Raw genomic sequence first — 12392 nt, forward strand, 5'->3', positions numbered from 1 at the left:
GCATTAATAAGTTAGTATTCACATTCAAAAGACCATCCAAAGATATGCTTTAATTCCTATTTATTTATTTATTTAAGGTTCAGCTGAGACATAATTTTTATTCAACAATAATTTTTCTAGTAGTACCATGAGTCATATACTGTGCTAGGTGCTAGGGCAGAATGGGGAAGACCTAGCTAGCTTCTGCCCTCCGGAGCCTCACATATCTGAAAGACATACAACAAATACAAATTGGTATCCCATAAATACAGTAAAGGTGATGTGAACCAAGGTTCTGAGCACTCATTGGGAAACAGCTGGCAAAGCATAAGGCACTCAAGAAAAAAGACTTTTGTGATGGTTCTAAAGGAGAAATACGGATAAAACAATTTGAGAAGGTAAAGGGAATCTCAGGCAAAGGAAACATGATCAAAGGCAGAGAGATAATGAACCATATCATTTACTATTTATTAAGTCTTTACTACATGTCAGGCACAAATCTAGGTGCTTTGCATACATGTATATCACTTGACTCTCACAAAAACCTTTGAAAATGAGTCTTACTATACTCTCCAATTTACAGATCAGGAAACTGAGGCTTCGAGAAATTGCATCACTTGCCCAACGTTGTTTAATGTGTCAGAGCTGGGATTAGAGTCCAGATCTGTCTGATTAAGAGTTAAGCCTAACTCTTAATCCTTAAAGTACTGAAGAAAACTTGGGTTCAGAATATGGTAGGGTGAGAGCAAAGTAGTAGCAGAAGAGAAGGCAGGGAGGGTTTGTAAAGGCCAGACTGTGAAGGGTTTTATGTGTTAAATATCCATGAATTAGTTCTTTATCCACTTCTTATCCCTAGTCTTCTAACCCCAAGCGAGAAAAACTCTTATTTTTCTCTTAACCCTCAAACACTTAATACTTGCATCTCACATAATTATAATTATGTTCTTTACCTATTTCCCTCTCTTCACCATTAGGCAACAAAGTCCTTATCGAAGGGCTTATCGCAGTACCCTTCTCATTTAGTGAAATGTGCACTATTCACTTAGGGAATGAATGAATGAGTGAAACTAAAGGGATACTTATGGGTGGTGGAAAGTATAGGCACTGGACTTTGCAATTCTGTGTCAAATAAGTTATGGTTGCCTTGGAGCAATTGGAAACTGTCAGATTAATTTCAGATCATACTCATATGCCCGTTGAAAAATCATACAACCACAGCATTGCCCCTCAGGTTTCAGTGAGCATGACATCATTATGGGGCAAGCCAACTGGGCTTCCCTCTAAAACTTGTAAGAAAATTTGGACGGAGTCTCAAATACAATGAACTGTAACCCTGGGATAGAACAGCACTCCCAGTAGTTCTTGCTGATTTCTGGGTGTTGTGGCTTCCTTGCCTAGGATCCATTTGGTATTCAGCATTTAGCTGTAAATAAGTCGTGAGCTCCATGGGTAGTCTGGGCTGGGGAGCTGAGGGAGGCAGAGCAGCTGGAGAGGCTTAGAGATGTTAACCAAGAATCTGCAAACTTAGGAAGGAAGTCAGGAATTCAGGCTTATTTGGATGCTTTTTTTCTGTAGCCATGCAGTCTAATTAGGGATTTTGGCCAGTTTCATCTGTAGAAGAAATTAAGCTTTCCTCTTTGTAAGGCTCCCTCTCTCAAATTCCTAGTCCTAGAGCATATCTAAACCTGTTTCATCCTCAACGAATCGCCTGATTTAGAGTCAGGAGGTGTGAGTGCCCATCCTGATTGCCAGTTACTAACTGTGACTTTAGGCAAGTGTCGTAGTTGGTCTGAGCTTCGGTTTCTTCCATTGTAAAATGGAGTTTAACTTCCCTTCTGCTACTCTACATAGTTGTTGTGAGAATGAGATGAGATAATAGGGTTGAAAGTGTTTCTGTGAGTCTTCAAGCTCTGTGTAATTATAAGGGAGGTTTCCTGAGGGAAACCTGGGGAAATCTGGGGAACTCAGATTAAGTAAACCCTTCTTTCTAAACTGCCCAGTGTGCCACAAGGTGGCAGCAGGATCCTATCTTTGCTCCTGTCTTTAGCATAGGGAAAACAAGTAGGAAAGGGATTTGGATGCTGCTTTGCTCTGCTTTGCAAAGGTGAAGAGGATTTATTCCTTTACCACTGCCTACGTCTCTCACTCCACAATATCCTTCAACTCCACATGAAATAATTTCTCACAGGACTCACATTCTTAAATTAAAATCCCAGGGCACTTCCCCTGCTGTAGAAGTTAATCCAGCCCTGGCAGGTTTTGGTTAATGGTTGCAAATCTTTTCTGAGCTTTGGGCTTTCATACAACTCTTGCCCTCCTGGGATTTCAGTGCTATAGACTCCAAGCTCACTTTCCTCTCATTCCTTGAATCAGAGCTCTAGTACCTCTGGAAAGCCAGCTAATCCAGCTTCTCTTTACAGAAGAGGAAATTGAGGCACAGAGAAGGGAAATAATTTGTCCATGATTAAACAATCAGTGTATTCAAGCTTAGGACTTCAATCCAGGTTTCTTCCTGTGGGTTCAGTCCCTTTGAAAATGAGTTTTTTCAAGGTGTTTTGGGAGGCTTCATGCAAATTTGTTTCTCCCACTGATAAGAATTTTGAGGGCATTCTGAGGCACTGGGAAACGGGAGACTTCTCTAGCATATGTTCAAACAATCCTTTGAAGAAGTTTGCCAAAAGCACCTCATTAGGAATTGCCACGTATCCTAAAGGTAGGCATTAGAAACTCTCAGGGATGCATGCTAGGGCTGCAGCAGAGAATGCCTCAGGAGAGAGAGAATCCATTTAAGGGGCACACTTCATTATATGGGCTTTTGTGTTAGGCTTGCCTTCCCAATTATATTCTTCTTAGAGACACATGTTGAAATGACACCACTAGTTTACCACTGCTTATGGCAAAAGAAGGCAGGAATGAGGGAAGCCAACTTTGAACATTTGCTGTCTTGTGCAGGGCATTCTCTGTATAAGTGCATCCATTCAAAGGTTGTCCGACTTCAGCTCAGGTTATGATCTTATGGTTCATGAGTTCAAGCCCTGTGTTGGGCTCTGTGCTGACAGCTCAGAGCCTTGAGCCTGCTTCAGATTCTCTGTCTCCCTCTCTCTCTGCTCCCTCTCTCTCTTTCTCTCTCTCTCTCTCAAAAATAAACATTAAAAAAACAAAACAAAGGTGACAGAGTTGTAGAATAAAAGACTGTGACTTGATAGTCTGACAGATAATGGTTCAAAGCCTGTCCTAGTTACCTACCTTTACAAGTAATTATCCCAAGTCTTAGTTTTCTTATCTACAGGATGGGCATAATGACATCTACCTTATTAGCTCTGTATTGTTGGACAGGTTATTTAACCTCTGTGTAACTTGATTGAATTGTCTGTAAAATGAGGGTAATAGGAAAATGAAAAGCCCTATTTCATAGGTTATATAGTGATTAATAAGTTATTACCTAGAACCATGAATGACACATAATAAACAGTTGGAAAGTGTTAGCTGCTGTTATTATTATTAGTACCACCATACAGCATTGTTGTGAGTCTTAAATGAGACTGTGTATGTAAAGGTTTTAAAGAGAATAAGCACTTGTTAAGGTAGCATGTATGTACGTATGTATGTATGCATGTATGTTTATATGTATGTTTCATGCCCATTGCAGAGCCAAACATGGGGCTTGAACTCATAACCCTGAGATCAAGACCTGAGCTGAGATCAAGAGTTGGACACTTAACTGATTGAGCCATCCAGAAACCCCAGAATTATATTTATTTTTATTCATGTGTAATAACCACAGTAGTATGAACAGTATTCACAGTAAATGAACCTGCTTATTTATAATATAGGTACAAGAGTATTATATTGTCATTTGTTTTTTTGTTTATTCTTACTGTTATTTGAAGATAATTCTTGGCTTTTTCAATTACAAATTCATCTCTTTTTTAGTAATCTAATGGCAACAATGATTAACATTTTTGAGCCCTTACTATGTCCAGACCCAGTGCTGTATGTATGTTGTCTCAGAAGGATTTGGTAATTTGTTTATGTGTACATATCTAGCAAGTGATAGAACTGGAATTTGAACTCAGGCAGTTCTATTCCAGAATATGCTTTCTTGACTATTTCTTACTATTCTGTACTATTACTGTCTGCCTTAAAAAATGTTTACCATGAGAGGATTCCATTTCTTAGCTGTTGAATTCTAATATCCTAGAGCCAAAAGACATTGAAGAATTCATCATGGATTTATAATATATATCAGGCATAGTAAATAAAAATGTTTATAACTTTTGACCTGACATCCACTTTTAGGAATCTGTCATAAAGAAATAATCCAAAATACAGTAAAAGTTCATCATAGTGTCGTTTATAATATGGAAAACTTTAAGGTAATCTCAACACTTAACTACAGAAATGACTAGTAAAAATATTATATATGCAGTTGATGAATTATTACACAGTTTTTAGTAAATGTAAATAATGATGCTGTTTAGATTTTAAAAGATTTTTTAAATTAATTAATTAATTTTTTAATTTACATCCAAGTTAGGTAGCATATAATGCAACAATGATTTCAGGAGTAGATTCCTTAATGCCCGTTACTCATTTAGCCCATCCCCCCTCCCTCAACCCTTCCAGCAACCCTCTGTTCTCTATATTTTATTTAAGAGTCTCTTATGTTTTGTCCCCCTCCCCATCTTTATATTATTTTTCTTTCCTTTCCTTATGTTCATCTGTTTTGTATCTTAAATTCCTCATATGAATGAAGTCATATATTTGTCTTTCTCTGACTAATTTCGTTTACCATTGTATGTATATATACATACATATATATCAGTAATAGTGCTGCTTTAAACATTGGGGTGCATGTACCCCTTCGAAACAGCACACCTATTTCCCTTGGATAAATTCCTACTAGTGCAATTGCTGGGTTGTAGGGTAGTTCTATTTTTAATTTTTTGAGGAAACTCCTTACTGTTTTCTAGAGTGGCTGCACCAGTTTGCATTCCCACCAGCAGTGCAAAAGAGATCCTCTTTCTCCTCACCCTCACCAACACCTGTTGTTTCTTGAGTTGTTAATATTAGCCGTTCTGACAGGTGCAAGGTGGTATCTCATGGTTTTGATTTGTATTTCCCTGATGATGAGTGATGTTGAGTGTTTTTTCATGTGTCTGTTAGCCATCTGGAGGTCTTCATTGGAGAAGTGTCCAGTCATGTCTTCTGCCCATTTCTTTACTGGACTGTTTGTTTTTTAGGTGTTGAGTTTGAGAAGTTGTTTATAGATTTTGGATACTAATCCTTTATCTGTTTGCAAATATCTTCTCCCATTCCGTCGGTTGCCTTTTAGTTTTGCTGATAGTTTCCTTCACTGTGCAGAAGCGTTTTTATTTATTTATTTATTTATTTATTTATTTATTTATTTAACGTTTATTTATTATTGAGAGCGAGAGACAGAACATGAGCAGAGGAGGGGCAGAGAGAGAGGGAGACACAGAATCCGAAGCAGGCTCCAGGCTATGAGCTGTCAGTACAGAGCCCTATGCGGGACTTGAACCCACATACTGTGAGATCATGACCTGAGCCGAAGTTGGACGCTTAACCAACTGAGCCACCCAGGTGCCCCAGAAGCTTTTTATTTTGCTGAGGTCCCAATAGTTCATTTTTGTTTTTGTTTCCCTTGTCTCCGGAGACGTGTTGAGTAAGAAGTTGCTGTAGCCAAGGTCAAAGAGGTTTTTGCCTGCTTTCTCCTTGAGGATTTTGATGGCTTCCTGTCTTACGTTTAGGTCTTTCATCCATTTTGAGTTTATTTTTGTGTATGGTGTAAGAAAGTGGTCCAGGTTCATTTTTCTGCATGTCGCTGTCCAGTTTTACCATCACCATTTGCTGAAGAGATTGTCTTTATTCTGTTGCATATTCTTTCCTGCTTTGTCAAAGATTAGTTGGCCATATGTTTGTGGGTCCGTTTCTGGGTTCTCTTTTCTTTTCCTTTGATCTGAGTGTCTGTTTTTGTGCCAGTACCATACTGTCTTGATGGTGACAGCTTTGCAATACATCTTGAAGTCTAGGATTGTGATGCCTCTGGCCTTGGTTTTCTTTTTCAAGATTGCTTTGGCTATTTGGGATCTTTTCTGGTTCCGTACAAATTTTAGGATTGTTTGTTCTAGCTCTGTGAAGAACACTGGTGTTATTTTGATAGGGATTGCTGGATTTTTTAAAATTTATTTTTATTTTTATTTTTGGTGAGAAGACATTCAGATTATTTTTCTGAATAAAGAAAAATAAAAGGGTCTTCTTTTCTTTTCTTTTGTTTTTTCCTTCCAAGATTTTATTTAAGTTCTAGTTAGTTAACATATATTGTAGTATTGATTTCAGGAGTAGAATTTAGTGATTCATTGCTTACATATAACACCCAGTGCCCATTCCAATAAGTACCCTCCTTAATGCTCATCACCTTTTTAGCGCATCCCCCACCCACCTCCCCTGCAGCAGCTCTCAGTTTGTTCTCTGTAATTCAGAGTCTTTTATGGTTTGCCTCCTATTTTAATCTTACTTTATTTTTCCTTCCCTTCTATTATGTTCAACTGTTTTGTTTTAGATTCCACATATGAGTGAAATCATAGGGTATTTGTCTTTTTCTGACTGACTTATTTCACTTAGACTAATACACTGTAGTTCCATCCATGTCATTGTAAATGGCAAGATTTCATTCTTTTTGATGGCTGAGTAATATCATCATATACATATATACACACATATATGTGTGTGTGTATATATATATATATATATACATATATATACATACATACACACACACACACACACATAGACATACACACACTACAGCTTCTTTATCCATTCATCAGTTGATGTACACTTGGGCTCTTTCCATAGTTTGGCTATTATTGTGATAATGCTGCTGTAAACATTGTGGTGCATGTACCCCTTCCAATCTGTATTTTTGTATCCATTGGATAAATACCTAGTACTGCAGTTGCTAGGTTGTAGGATAATTCTATTTTTAATTTTGTGATGAACCTCCATACTGTTTCCAGAATGGCTGCACCAGTTTGCATTCCCAGCAATAGCACAAGAGGGTTCCCTTTCTCCGCATCCTTGCCAACATCTGTTGTTTCCTGAGTTGTTGATTTTAGCCATTCTGACAGGTTTGAGGTGGTATGTCATGGTTTTGATTTGTGTTTCCCTGATGATGAGTGATGTTGAGTTTTTTTTTTTTTCTTCTTACGTCTGTTACGCCATTTGTATATCTTCTTTGGAGAAATGTCTTTTCATGTCTTCTGCTCATTTCTTAACTGGATTATTTATTTTTTGGGTGTTAAATTCGACAAGTTCTTTATAAATTTTGTGTCCTAACCCATTATCTTTGCAAATATCTTCTCCCATTCCATAGGCTGCCTTTTAGTAGTTCATTTTTGCTTTTATTTCTCTTGTCCCCAGAGATGTGTCTAGTAAGAAGTTGCTATGGCCAAAGTTATAGAGGTTGCTGCCTGTGTTCTATTCTAGGATTTTGATGGTTTCCTGTCTCACCTTTAGGTATTTCATCCATTTTTAGTTTATTTTTGTGTACAGTGTAAGAAAGTGGTCAAGTTTCATTCTTCTGCAGTTTTCCCAGGACAATTTGCTGAAGACACTGTATTTTTTCCATTGGATACTCTTTCCTTCTTTATCAAAGATTAGTTAGCCATATATTTGTGGGTCTGTTTCTGGGTTCTCTATTCTGTTCTCTTGATCTTTGAGTCTGTTTTTGTGCCAGTACCATACTATCTTGATGATTATAGCTTTGTAATACAGCTTGAATGTGATGACTCCCACTTTCCTTTTGTTTTTAAACTTACTTTGGCTATTCAGGGTCTTTTCTGATTCCGTACACATTTTAGATTTGTTTGTTCTAGCTTTGTGGTGAATTCTGGTGTTATTTTGATATGGATTACATTGAATGTGTAGATGCTTTGGATAGTATAGACATTTCAACAGTATTTGTTTTTCCAATCCATGAGCATTGCATGTTTTTCCGTTTCATTCTGTCTTCTTCAATTTCTTTCATAAGTGTTCTATAAGTTTTAGAGTACAGATCTTTTACCTCTTTGGTTAGGTTTATTCCTACATGTCTTACTGGTTTTGGTGCAGTAGTAAATGGCATAAATTCCTTGATTTCTTTTTTTGCTGCTTCATTATTGGTGTATAGAAATGCCACAGATTTCTGTAGTTGCTTTTATATCCTGTGACTTTGCTGAATTCATATATCACTTCTAGCAGTTTTTTGGTGGAGTCTTTTGGGTTTTCCACATAGAGTATCATGTCATCTGTGAAGAGTGAAAAGTTTGACTTCTTCTTTGCCAGTTTGGATGCCCTTGATATCTTTTTGTTGTCTGATTGCTGAGGCTAGGGCTTCCGCTACTATGTTGAACAATAGTGGTGAGAGTAGACATCCCTGTTTTGGAAAACTGAGAGTTTTTCCCCATTGAGGATAATACTAGCTGTGGGTCTTTCGTATATGACCTTTATGAAGTTTAGGTAAGTTCCTTCTATCTCTACATTCTTGAGGGTTTAAAAAAAATTTCTTTTTAATGTTTACTTATTTCTGAGACAAAGAGAGACAGAGCATGAGTCGGGGAGGGGCAGAGAGAGAGGGAGACACAGAATCAGAGGCAGGCTCCAGGCTCTGAGCTGTCAGCACAGAGCCTGACACAGGGCTTGAACTCATAAACCGTGAGATCATGACCTGAGGCGAAGTCAGTCACTCAACTGACTGAGCCACCCAGGCACGCTGCTTAGGGTTTTTTAAAAAGAAAGTTGCTGTATTTTGTCAAATTTTTTTTCTGCATCTACTGAGAGAATCATATGGTTCTTATCCTTTTTATTAATGTGGTGTAGCATGTTGATTGATTTGTAGGTAGTGAACCACCCCTGCAGCCCAAGGAGCAAATCAAATCCTACTTGATTCTGGTGAATAATTCTTTTAAACTGTTGGATTCAATTTGCTAGTGTCTTGTTGAGAATTTTTGCATCCATGTTAATCAGGGATGTTGGTCTGTAATTCTCTTTTTTAGTGAAATCTTTGTCTGGTTTTGCAATCACGGTAATTCTGGCTTTATAGAATGAATTTGGAAGTTTTACTGCCATATCTGTTTTTTTTTAATAGTCTTAATTTTTAAATTTAAGTTTATTTTAGGAGACAGAGACAGCGTGAGTGGGGGAGGGGTAGAGAGCAGAAGAGAGAGAGAATCCCAACCAGGCTCCATACTGTCAGCATAGAGCCCAGTGCAGGTCTTGAACCACAAACCGTGAGATCATTACCCAAGCTGAAATAAAGATTTTGACACTTAACTGACTGAGACACTGAGGCACCCCTGTTTTTTAGAATATATTTAGAAGAATAGGTATTAATTCCTTTTTAAATGTTTGGTCGAAATTTCTTGGGAAGCCATCTAGCCCTGGACTCTTGTTTGTTGGGATATTTTTGATTATTGATTCAATTTCTTTGCTGGTTATGCATCTGTTCAAATTTTCTGTTCCTTCCTGTTTCAGTTTTGGTAGTTTATATGTTTCTAGCAGTTTGTCCATTTCTTCCAGATTGCCCAATTTGTTGGCATATAATTGCTCATGATATTCTTTTATAATTGTTTGTATTTCTGTGTTGGTTGTGATCTTCCCTCTTTCATTTATGATTTTATTTATTTGGGTTCTTTCTCTTTTCTTTTTGAACACTCTTTTCTTTTTGATAAGGCTAGAGGTTTATGAATTTTGTTAATTCTTTCAATGAACCAGCTCCTAGCTTCATTGATCTGTTCTATTTGTTGGGGGGGGGGGAGGCTTCTATATCATTGATTTCTGCTTTAATCTTTATTATTTCCCTTCTTTTGGTGGTTTTGGGTTTCATTTGCTGTTCTTTTTCCAGCTCCTTTAGCTGTAAGGTTGGATTGTATATTTGAGACTTTTCTTGCTTCTTGAAGAGAACCTGTTTTGCTCTATACTTCCCCCTTAGGACCACCTTTGCTGCATTCCAAAGGTTTTGGATTATGGTGTTTTCATTTTCATTTGCTTCCATGTATTTTTAAATTTCTTCTTTAATATCCCGGTTAGCCCATTTGTTCTTTAGTAGGATGTTCTTTAACCTCCATGTATTTTTGGTCTTCCCAATTTTTTTGTTTGTTTGTTTTTGTGATTGACTTCAAGTTTCATATTATTGTGGTTTGAAAATATGCATGGTATGATCTCAGTCTTCTTGTACTGGTTGGAGCCTGATTTGTGATCCAGTATGTGTTTTGATCAGGATAAAGTTCCATGTGCATTAGAAAAGAATGTGTATCCTGCTGCTTTAGGATGAAATGCTCTGAATATATGTATTAAGTCCATCTGGTCCAGTGTGTCATTCAAAGCCATTGTTTCCTTGTTGATCTTTTGCTCAGATGATCTGTTCATTTCTATAAGTGGGGTGTTAAAGTCTCCTGCTATTACTGTATTATTATCATTTTTATTACTGTATTATTACTGTTTCTTTAAGTTTGTTAATTGATTTACATATTTGGCTGTTTCAGGTTTGGGGCATAAATATTTACAGTTGTTATATCTTGTTGGATAGACCCCTTTATTATGATATAGTGCCCTTTTTCATCTCTTATTACAGTCTTTGGTTTAAAATCTAGTTTTTCTGATACAAGTATGGCTATTCCAGCTTTCTTTTGATGTCCATTAGCATAATTAATTGTTTTCCACCCCATCACTTTCAATCTGGAGGTGTTTTTGGGTCTAAATGAGTCTATTGTAAGCAGTATATTGATGGGTCTTTTTTATCCATTCTGATGCCCTATGTCTTTTGTTTAGAGCATTTAGTCCATTAACACTCAGAGTAATTATTGATAGATATGTATTTAGTGGCATTGTATTACCTGTAAAGTCACTCTTTCTGTCTCTGTTCCTTTCTAGTCTTTGTTACTTTTGGTCTTTCTTTCCCACTCAAAGAGTCCTCTTTAATAATTCTTGCAGAGCTGCTTTAGTGTTCATGAAATCCTTTAGTTTTTGCTTTGTCTTGGAAACTTTATCTCTCCTTCTGTTCTGAATGACAGCCTTGCAGGATAAAGTATTCTTGACTGCATATTTTTCCCAGTTAGCACATTGAATATATCATGCCACTCCCTTCTGGCCTGCCATGTTTCTGTAGACATGTCTGCTGCTAACCTTATGTGTTTTCCTGTGTAGGTTAAGGACCTTTCACCCCTAACTGCTTTCACAATTCTTTCTTTGTCTTTGTACTTTGCAAGTTTTACTATGATACGTTTTAGTGTTGACCTGTTCTTGTTGATTTTGAGGAGAGTTCTCTGTGCCTCTTGGACTTGAATGCCTGTTCCTTCCTCAGATTAGAAGTTCTCAGCCATGGGACACCTGGGTGGCTCAGTCAGGTAAGCATCTACCTTCAGCTCAGGTCATGTTCTCATGGTTTGTGAGTTTGAGCCCCATGTTGGGCTCAATGTTGACAGCTCACAGTCTGGAACCTGCTTTGGATTCTGTGTCTCCCTCTCTCTCTTTCCCTCCCTTACTTGTGCTCTGTCTCTCAAAAATAAATAAATGTTAAAAATTTTTTTTAAAAAGTTCTCAACTATAATTGGTTCAAATAAACCTGCCCCTTTTTATTTTTATTTATTTATTTATTTATTTAATTTTATTTTTTTTCAATATATGAAGTTTATTGTCAGATTGGTTTCCATACAACACCCAGTGCTCATCCCAAAAGGTGCCTTCCTCAATACCCATCATCCACCCTCCCCTCCCTCCCACCCCCCATCAACTCTCAGTTTGTTCTCAGTTTTTAAGAGTCTCTTATGCTTTGGCTCTCTTCCACTCTAACCTCTTTTTTTTTTCCTTCCCCTCCCCCATGGGTTTCTGTTAAGTTTCTCAGGATCCACATAAGAGTGAAAACATATGGTATCTGTCTTTCTCTGTATGGCTTATTTCACTTAGCATCACACTCTCCAGTTCCATCCATGTTGCTACAAAGGGCCATATTTCGTTCTTTCTCATTGCCACGTAGTACTCCATTGTGTATATAAACCACAGTTTCTTTATCCATTCATCAGTTGTTGGACATTTAGGCTCTTTCCATAATTTGACTATTGTTGAGAGGGCTGCTATAAACATTGGGGTACAAGTGCTCCTATGCATCAGTACTCCTATATCCCTTGGGTAAATTCCTAGCAGTGCTATTGCTGGGTCATAGGGTAGGTCTATTTTTAATTTTTTGAGGAACCTCCACATTGTTTTCCAGAGTGGCTAAACCTGCCCCTTTTTAATGCTTTTCTTCTTCTGGGACTCCTATGATAGGGATATTATTTCACTTTATAGAATTGCTTAGTTCCCTATGTCTGTATTCATGATTTAATAGTTTTCTTTCCCTCTTCTTTTCACCTTCA

General features: G+C 37.4%; 1 protein-coding gene and 1 pseudogene across 3 annotated transcripts in view; one reads left to right on the forward strand and one right to left on the reverse strand.

The window, feature by feature from the left end:
• Window positions 1–12392, forward strand: part of KLHL3 (kelch like family member 3) — a 279419-nt gene that overhangs the window by 57243 nt on the left and 209784 nt on the right. The window lies entirely within an intron of this gene.
• Window positions 1–12392, reverse strand: part of LOC132681505 (glyceraldehyde-3-phosphate dehydrogenase-like) — a 28143-nt pseudogene that overhangs the window by 2610 nt on the left and 13141 nt on the right. The gene's annotated exons all lie outside the window — the stretch shown is intronic.

The sequence above is a fragment of the Panthera onca genome, chromosome A1 (genome assembly GCF_046562875.1).
Source record: "Panthera onca isolate mPanOnc1 chromosome A1, mPanOnc1 haplotype 2, whole genome shotgun sequence".
NCBI lineage: Eukaryota > Metazoa > Chordata > Mammalia > Carnivora > Felidae > Panthera > Panthera onca.